Consider the following 10,368-nt stretch of genomic DNA (forward strand, 5'->3'; position numbering starts at 1 on the left):
TTCCTCTGTGTGATGAGAAGAGTGACAATTCATCAGAGACAGGATGTCCAATAGGAAGACAAGATCCCTGGGGCAGATAGAAGGGCCCAGCAGCTGGCCATTCAATGACCTTGGATCAAACAAAAGTTAGCTTTTCAGTCTTGCCCTTTCTCTCATACACTCTTTGCCTGTGCCTATAGAAAAATGAGGCATTAATCAGAAGCAGAGCGCACAGCCGTTTCCAGTAAGTCATTTTGAATACGTTTATTTTAAGCCAGCGGGCCCCACTGTTCCACAAATAACATTGCTTTCTTCGTTCATCCACTTCCCCTCAGCTCTGCAGCATTTTCACTGCTGCACACTTACACTTCCCTCCTGAGAGCATGGAGGAAATGGGGGGGCTGAACGGGAGCTCTTTGAAAGAAAGCGGCTCTATGAGGTGATATGCTCCTTATAAACTGTGGGACGAAGGGGAGAGTGAGAGGTGCAGAGTCGACTGCTGCAGGCTTAGGACAGTTTGGGGGCTGGTGGGTGATGTGAGCTAACGCCAGGGTCTCTGGGACCCAGACAGTACCATAAAGAGAGCTCTGTACAGCTGAGTCAGCCTCAGTCCTAATTCACCTCATTGATATCATTGGTTGATTAAATTCAGCAGGGCCAACAGAGGGACTGTACTGTGTTTCCTCCAAAACACACACAAATGCACTGAACCCTGTTGGGAAAATCAACTTCTTATCTGTAGAAGAAGTCAGGGCTTCTATAATATTGGCTGTCACATGACATTACATTGGTAGTTCTGAACAGAAGCCAAACTAAACACATACGCTCCAGTAGTCGTGTCTCCATAGAAAGATTTTAGGAAGAATGCATGGTAGTGCAGCAATTGCACTCTTGTCTCACAATAAGAAGGTCTTGGTTTGAATTTGAGTTTGCATGTTCTCCCTGTGTCAATTTGGGGTTCTTTCAGATTGTGCAACTACGTTGCTTGACTGTAATTGGGTAATATCCTTTTGGTAAGGTCTACAATACTAATACTAACAATAATCCCAAAGTAAGTAATTTTGTAACTTGTGATTACGCTCAAAATATAAGATAAGATAAATATAAGATAAGAAAATATAAGCCACATACTTCCATCCTTGTTCTGTTTACTGAGAAAATTGGAATTTAGGTTATTAAGGTTATGCAGGGTGAGGGTTGTATCTTATAACTAACAAAAAAAAACATGCTGATCAGTTGAACAACTACCACATGTTTATAGAAAAAGTAAATGTAAATGAACTTGAAAATAAGACTTGGAGTGTTGTCTTGAACAAAGCTGGCCAAACCAGATTCAGGCCTTTGTTTCCTGTGAGCAGCAGCAGGTAAATCAGAGCAATCAAGACGCAACAAGCTGCAAACTCACAAAATCATTTCTCAATTCTGCATGACATTTGATCCATACCAACATTCCCACAAGGAGTGCCTCGTTTAGCTGTCTGTCAGGCGGGTTAATAATAGTTACAACCCAGGAGAAAAGATTAAGCTTTTAACAAAACTCATTAGTTCTTCCCACCGAAAGTCTGGGAGTTACAGGGTGCACCCTGTGGGCTGTCCCGCGCTGGGAACAGAGCAGGTTCACAGTGCAGTAGCCTAAAGATGCACTCATGTTGTTGATCCTTGGCCACTGCTTCCCATGGACCAGGGCCTCGTCTCTGGGGAGCTCCGTCTGCATCACCCTGCACCCTCAGCACTGTCCATGACTGCAACACAAGTGACCTAAATGCTACAGGACCATTCATTCTGAGCATATATATGCTGGAATTTAACCTACAATGACGTGTCCGTAACAACCAGACACGCCCCTTACGTCCCTAACGCCCCTAACGCCCATAACAAGCTCGACTTTCTTTACTTTTCATTGTTTTTACCTGGTATATGTTCAAAACTGTAGTAAAAGTCTGAATGTATTATGCCTTATGGGGAAATAGCATCTCTGACTCCAGTTGCACAAACTCTCAAATGTACAACTGGAAATTCTCATTCTCATGGAAATTTAAGGGGGCTTCCCAAACAATCTAGGATGTCTTTGTTTCCCAAACTTATGTAATCGCTAATAACAGGAAGTAGTGAGGCATGTGTTGTAGCTGCGGCCACGGTCAGAGCTCTCCCTGTCACTGAGGAAATGAAAGCACAGGGAGACTGGCTTCATGGTCAGACAGAAATACACCAGGGGAAGAAGGATTTTTTAGTAAGTGTAGAAAAAAAACGATGAAGGTGCAAAAGAGTATACATTCCCCCCAAAAAAAACTTGAGGACCAAGACGCATTGGATTCCGCATTGGATTCATTCCCTTGACCTTGTAAAAAGCAAACATTCTTGAGGAATGTGTGAAATGTGCAGCGTGGGAGGAGAGTTTTGAAACATGTGGCTGTTTTCGAGACATGAAAAGTTGCTAGGGCTTTCAAGGTGCGGCTTCCCTCTCTATCTGCACAGATGTAGCTGGCTGACTCATATTTGTTCTTACATGTGGATAGGGGGCACTGAATTTGTTTCCAACACTTCAAATCGTGAGCCAGTGAAACTATGTATGCAATTCATCAAAGCCCTTGAACTACAGATAAACATGTAAATGAGGATAACGTTCAAATAACTCATTGCTAGTGTTAAGAAACCAGCAAAAGTGGAAAGGAAAAAGTGTAAGTGACATTTTGCTCATTTTGTGGTGGTTAGAGCTCAATACTTGAATACTGATGTTATATAATTGGGCATGACACTACACTTTATGAATGCCTATGTGAGCATGGGGTGTGTGCGTGAATGAATTATTCGGAGGGGCCGATGGCGCAGATATTCAGCCTCACTTTTGTCAGTGAATGAATAATGTAATGTAAAGTGCTTTGATAATTTTAAAGTGTCCAAGGCAATCAAAGGCAATATTACAATGTATTTCAACCTTTCACTGAATAGATCTGTCTATGAATTACTGTATTGTAAGCTGGGCTTGCTTGAACACTGTTGAGGTCAAACAGAAATGGCGCATAACAGCTGGACCTCCAGAAAACTGCTCTAATGAATGGTGGACACGTCATGGACATTGATAGGTGATGTTTTAGATATTTTAGAGTACATGTCCTGCATAGTGTAAGCTAATCATCCTGGAGTGACAGACAGAAGCGTTCGGATGCCACGTCAGTGCAAGTTTTGAAATGTGTTCAGTCTTTTCTCCCTGATAAGAAACACCAGAAAATACATGACATACTTGTGGGGTGACTATGCACAAGTGGGAGAAAGTGATAATGCATTCTCGCATGTTATGATCATTTTCTCCCTGCGGCAAAGTTTCTGCCTCGACAGCGAACTCACCAGCAGAGAGGATACACCAGCAAATCTTCAACACTAATACAAACTTGACAAAGCATCACAGTAAAGGTTTACCATTCTGGACATTTCAAGGGTTTAATATGGCTATAAGTGATGTGTTTTGAGGTCATCTGTCATCGAAACATATTTGCAATGTTGTATAGACTGTAAATAAACTTCTTTGCTGCCCCATGTTTCTAATGTGGGTCAATTATACATAACGAGGCCAGCAGAGGAACATCTCAGAAGAACAGCAGTTTGGGAGATACTTACTCCTAGATGTTCAACCGTAAATCTGAATTTACTTCCAGCTGTCATTAGTTTCATCCTATAGGGGTACAAGTCAGTTACTTTCTCGACGGGCTCCTTATAAAGCTGTGTGTGATTGTTTGCTCAAACATTGCTCAGTTGCTACAGTATGTCTTTGATGACGTGGGTCTATGAAAGGAAGTGAAAAGGGTTGGTATTATGAGCTGAGAAAATGCTTTCACACTAGTCAAAGTGTGCCAAACCCTGAAAGCTGAAAAAATATTAATCTAGAGGCTATAAATCCAGGTGGGAACTTGAACATGATTAGTACAGAAATCAAACGTTTTGTGTCTGAGTCCACAAGTATACTTTATAGCTCTCTTATCCATCTCCATAGAGGAAAGTTACAAGTGAAATCTGTGGAGAGGCAAGCCCACAGAAGAAAAGCTTCTGTGTTTTTCAAAGGAAAATTTTAAGGCAATAATAGCACCATACTGTGGATCATTGAGGCAAGCGGTTACATATCCACAGTCATATAGTGCACCTTTAAAACTACAGCAATGATGTACACTAGTTTGTATATGACCACATACCTATTTCACTGCTTGGTCCTTTACATGCAAAGTGAAACTACTGAGCGACACTCAAATCGCATCTCACAGTTTTGCAGACTCATGTTTTGTGCACCACAGACGCCGAGTTGCATCTCACTGCTGTTCAGATCTACTTGTAACCTCCTGTGTCCAGCTCATCCCCTCATAACTGTCTTTAACTGATTAGAAAAACAAGCAGAGGGAAATGTAGACAGGCGAAAGGGCACGTGCCAACATGCTGAGCACTGCACCCTTTTCAGACATGACTAGAAAGCATGTTTTCCCACACAAGCTCTGACACCATGTTCTCACAACTTGTTCCTTTGAAGATAACAGATGGGTTTGTATGCAAACTAGTCTATGCAAACACATGAGGGGATGAGTCCTACAGAACAGGAAGCAAAACTGCCTTTGTGACAGATGCTGTTTTATAGATACAGGTATCCAACACATATCGGACACGATTTCTCAATGAATTATTATGAGTGGTGCGTCGGTTCACTTGAATGGATCACAAAAACTGGTTCGATTCCTCTTCTGGACAAACACAAGATTCCTTCAGATTTTGTACAGATGCATTTAACTTCTGCGATAGAAAATACATATGGGATTACAACGCAGACTGTTCCTTAAAGTAAAACAATGGCTGGCTGTTGGATGGCAGTCGCTCTGAGGTGCAAAAACTCAAGTCTGACTGTAATGGAACTTTGTGTGGGCTGAAGCTCATTGACGTTGGCTCTTACTAAACTTCCACGAACACATGAAAATGCTTTAGCAATGTCACATAAGAGAGAATGGGCACAGTTATCCAGCCGTCGACACAGTGCCGGATTGTGAAGCACATCAAACAAAATGGCCTGGGGCACGTTATATCAGATTTCATTTTGAGTTGAGGCCCTTCATTCATTTCTGACATTTACAGTTGGATGGGTGCACCCCTCTCTGAGGCCTCTTGGCTCTCGGTCTGTGCTGAGGCCCCAGCAGCCCCTCTGGAAAAACCCAGTCCATCTGACTTGCATTGCCTGGCTCCACTTGTGTGTTCTGTTTGGCCTGCACTGCTGTAGGAGGAAAGCAGCCCAATTACCAGCCGCCGCTCCGAGACCAGTATGATGTCATCGCCCCGCTCCGCCATAACAGGCTGCAGATGAGAGGGCCGGGCCTCTATACTCATGCACAAAATGTCTAAAACAATCTGAGTGCAGCTAAAAATCCATAAACATTGGCATTTTCTCCATCTAAACTCTAATCCTTTATGATCTATTAAAGTGGGCTCTAATGCACCACTGCCTTTAGGAGCTTAACAGACAAGATAAGGCTCCTTGTTTATCAGGTGAATAGAGCACCTTGTTTGAATAAGACAGATAAGAGGCCATGAGAAAACACTGGGAATGCCATTGTGCTCCAGGGCGGAAGTGAAGTTTTCAGACGCACACGTATTATCAGTCTACCACACCTGTACAGAAATAATAATCTGTGAGGTATGGTTTGCTGTAAGATTTTGTTTGTGGCGGCACTCCCTCATTCCTCAATAAAGCCAGAGAGAGTTACAACTTGAGTCTTTGCATATCAAAGCCTCAACAAAGAACTGGCGGCACAAACACTGAACTACAGGGCCACATGCGCACATTCAAAACTCCAAACTCCAGGGACTACTTAAGTGCTATCCCATAAGACCTTGCATTTCCGAGGAAGTTTTGAAGCCACATCAGAGAGTGTGGAGGGGCCTGTGGGCTGCTGCAGATCTCCTCTCATTTAGCCATGTGCTCTATCTCCCATATCCCACAGCCACACAGAGCGCTGAGCTCCACAGCAGACAAAGAGGCTGGGCTGATAGCAGGCTAAACGCACCATAAACAAATGCCAGCTTTCACTGTTTATGCAATGGTATCTGCGTGTGAATTAATCAAGATAAAGTACAAAGTCAACAACGGTCTATCTCTGATCAAAACAATGATGATTTAATGTGATGCAAATGAAAGTGTGGACTATTGAGACTATTGAGAAAAGCAGTTTGACAGTACATACATTACATACAGGACGTATGGCTAAACTGCCTACTTTTAACTGTGAGCTGAGACAAGACTATAGGAATTACATATGGTTGTGTAGCTAGAAATAGTCCCCCTCAACTATTGTCGTTTAAGTTTTTAGGTACCATTGTTTACTTTAGATTACAGTTTAATTTAAAGGAATGGAAATATGACGAGGGGATTAGATTATGGTAATAAAGAGTTAGATTTTATTATTACAGAAAATAAGGAAACGAGGACAACTAAAAGCAAAACTTAATTCATACAATTTTAAAAGTGGACCACGTAATATTTGTGATGGAGAGTCTACCTGCTCGTCTCCATGGAAATAATATTGCATTGCCTATCTCCATGGCAAAGAGCAAAGTGATGCTCCCATGTCACTTTACAGGTCAGCTCTGCGAGTAATGGTACGTACACATCGGGCGTCAAATTCGAGCTCAACGCAGAAGTTGGACGCTTGTACATTTGAAGACTGACGCCTCCAACGCGCGTTCTCGACGCCCCGGACGCGCGTCCGAGGCCTCAGCGCACATGCGCAGTGGAGGACTTGTGCTGTGTTGCTTTTCTCGTGGTGTAAATGGAGTTTAATGGCGGACCATAGCTTTGTTTTATTAACTTTACAAAGTCCAAAAGCGGAGGCGATGGGCACCGGGGCCCGTCTGGGACCCGCAGATACTTCAGAGGTGAGCAGAGTTTAGTCAATATCATTATTTGCTCCAAGAGCTGCGTCTAAAGATTTTATTTTTATCGTGGCGGGGTTTGTTTTGGGTCTTCTTCCGGGTCGTGCGTAGCACGTCAGTGGAGCGTCATCTCTGATTGGCTGCTGCGCCGCTTCCGACGCAGAAAGTTGGACAAAGCTGAACATTTCGGCGTCGGACGCCTCGGACGCGCGTCCAAAGCGGCGAGAACGTCCAACACCAAAATGAATGCATGAATATGCGGCGCGATTTTCCATGAAAAACGCAGGACGCGTTCGATGCGCGTTTACATAGACTTTGAATGTAAACTGGACGCTTTGGGACGACCCGGTCTGTAACGGCCATAAGAGTTTATGTTTTTGAAGGTATTTTTGCACAATAAAAAACTTGCAAGTGGATAAATGTGAGAAAGATAAACGTAATACCATGTTAACAGATCTCCATGGAGACAAGCAGGTAGCATACCCTCCACCAGAAAAGTTACATTGCACACCTTTAAATATTGAAATACAGATGTAAGAACATGTGCGAATAACTACACTTTGTAGTCAGCGCAGCTATCTGTCTCCTCGCTGCCTCTCTCGCAGGCTGCCATGTGTAAGAAGACCTCTCTACCTTGTCTACCTTGTGTCATAGAGACTGTGTGAGCTATGCCCCGCTTCACATTCCTCTGCCGCACAGCCTCGGCCTGGCCAGGACTTTCCCACAGAACCCTAAACCCTGTGAATGAGAGTAGGCCTTTGTTTTGGGCATTTTTCATCCTGATCCCGGCAACTTCCCCGTGGAGGAATGCATAAAGAATGCCAGCAGCGGCTACCTGGCATTAGAGTGTCTTTGTGCGGAAATAAGAGAGGCTGAAGGAGAGCGCAGGTCACAGGGGTTTGACAAAGGATAGCCCGCTCTCAAGGTGCCCAGGCTGTATTACACACACCGCAACACCAGGTCAAGCTTTTTAACGTGGCACCAAGGAGAAGAGGAAGAATGCCACACTGTTTGCATCCGTTTGTCTCAAGAGAGTTTTGCTCCAACAGTAAAGGGGAAACAAATACTCAAATGCAATATGATAATGTACTTAGTTAGTTTGATTCAAGGGTATAATTTGAAATACCTGCGCGATTAGACAGGCACCACGTTAGTGTAATGTGCAATGTTTTTGAGCAGTTTGTAGCCAATCATCATGATTTCAACATAAGTCATTTATCAATTGTAGGTATCAAGTATCAAATGCAATTCTTAAATGTGTGTAATCAGTCACATTAATTAAATAAATATATAGGATATTAACTAACACAATAAAAATACTGATCATAATAAAATAAAGTAGTATTTTAAGAGCTGTACAGCCCTGCATTTTTATTGAGTTAGAGACACGGTTCAGATGATTGATTTAATTTCACGGAACTTATACCTAAACACAGGTATTCAGTACTCTTTCCGGCCTGGCTACTCATTAACAGGAGCGATGGTATAGCAACTTATTGGCATGCATACACAAGCACAGTGAGCATCAGCTGGAGCTAACAGGTTGTCGAGAATTTATCACAGACTCGACTCTGGGATCGTGAGGCAGCGGTTAGCCTCAAGGTGCAATTCCATTCATTCCTGTACTCTGAAACCTCTCAGGAAGATTTAATTTATAAAAAGACGCAACATGATTCTGGAGATTTATGATGACAAATGCTGTGATGAAGATAAGTAAGAGTATGAAACAAATAATAAATCAAATCTACCGGTAGTCAAGAAGATGCTCTATGAGCAACTGCGTAGGCTACTTTTGCCATTTCTGTAACAAAGGTTCACACACTGTCTAAAAACACAATTGAATATTTTGTACACATTTTACTGTAGATCTTAGTTAATTAGCAAAATTACATTTCGATCCCATAAGAACTATTTGCAGTGTGAGAATGAGAACATGTGGATGTGCCCTGACATGGTGGCAGGTATGTAAGGGAAGGCGTAACATTGACACACACAGGCCAGACCTTTGCATCAGAAACCTGAGCCGATGGCCATCTCAGTGATAAGAGACGAGCTGGGAGTGTAAACTGACGGCTAACGATGGAGCCGTTAACGACAGGGGTGGCCTATGAGCTCCTGGGGTCAGAAAACGGGCTTCAACTTTCCCCCAATGCAAAACAACCTGCTCCCAACAGCACAGGGCTTAGATATAGAAATAACTGAAAACCAATAGGCCCCATTAACCACTAAGTAGCGGTGTCACTTGAAATTTAGACCAAATCAAAGAAAATCAAAATGTCAGAATGGAAACCAAACCAGATCTAACCATTCACTTTCTTTGCTATTAATGTGGCTCAACTTTTCAACATCCTTTTCCTCGAAAACCCAGCAGATGTTGTATTTATTGCGTTTGTACAGCCAAGAATATGGAGGAAGACAAGTGAGCACGTGAATGAAGCTCATGCAGACCAGAGTTCACTCTTTACAGACAGGAATCTTTATGAACTCCCAGAGGAGAAATTGGACTCCAATGCTCAAACTGCAGAACCATAAAGACACACACACAATGTAAAGTATTAAGACCTATAAGACAGACAGGACTGTTGTAGCTTTGTTTGGGCCATGCGCAAAATGCTTCTCGGGGGCCACTTATATTGCCAAAATCGAATGCTAATAGACAATAGACCCCCAATATCTTCAACAGTGGGCATAGGCAACACAAGCAGTGCCTAGGGGTCCAAAAGGGGTTCTTAATGTTACAATGTATTATTATAATACAAATAGTGGACCTACGTAGTAGTAGTAGTAGTAGTAGTCGTAGTAGTCGTAGTAGTCGTAGTAGTCGTAGTAGTCGTAGTAGTAGTCGTAGTAGTAGTCGTAGTAGTAGTCGTAGTAGTAGTAGTAGTAGTAGTAGTAGTAGTAGTAGTAGTAGTAGTAGTAGTAGTAGTAGTAGCGCCTCTTTCTGACCTTCATTAATTTGAAAAAACTAACTGCTGTTAAATGTTGCAGATCCCCTGAACAAAAAGATGTGTTTTGTCTTTACCATTAAAGAAAGGTTTTTGTTTTTGCATATTACATATTTCTTTGCACAAGAGATTAAAATAAATGCCTGCTACTTGGCACAGTATAGGACTTTTCCTTTTCAGTTTTTACTCCAACATTTCCTTCATCACCACCTGCACATAAAATCTTAACTAAGCAAAAGTGAAAGTGAAATTATGTAACAACCCATGGACGAGCAGTCGTTTATCGTGTATGTGATGTGGGTCAGGATGAGGCCTGTTAAAGGCCCCTGGGTTTGACAAAGAGAAACATCTCTGTCATAAAAGCTCATATCTGATTGGGGGAAATTATAGCTAAATTTTTTTAAAAGTTTCATAATACAATAAATTATAGATTGATACATTTAATGCCATTCTGTGGAACATTCCAACCAGAAAGAACATCTCCATTGCCACAAGCAGGTGGCGTACTCCCCACCAAAAATGCTACAAAAGGCACCTTTAACACAGT

The sequence above is a fragment of the Eucyclogobius newberryi genome, unplaced genomic scaffold, assembly GCF_026437365.1.
Source record: "Eucyclogobius newberryi isolate DKJ021-1_F unplaced genomic scaffold, fEucNew1.0.hap1 SCAF_2, whole genome shotgun sequence".
In the NCBI taxonomy this organism is placed as follows: domain Eukaryota; kingdom Metazoa; phylum Chordata; class Actinopteri; order Gobiiformes; family Gobiidae; genus Eucyclogobius; species Eucyclogobius newberryi.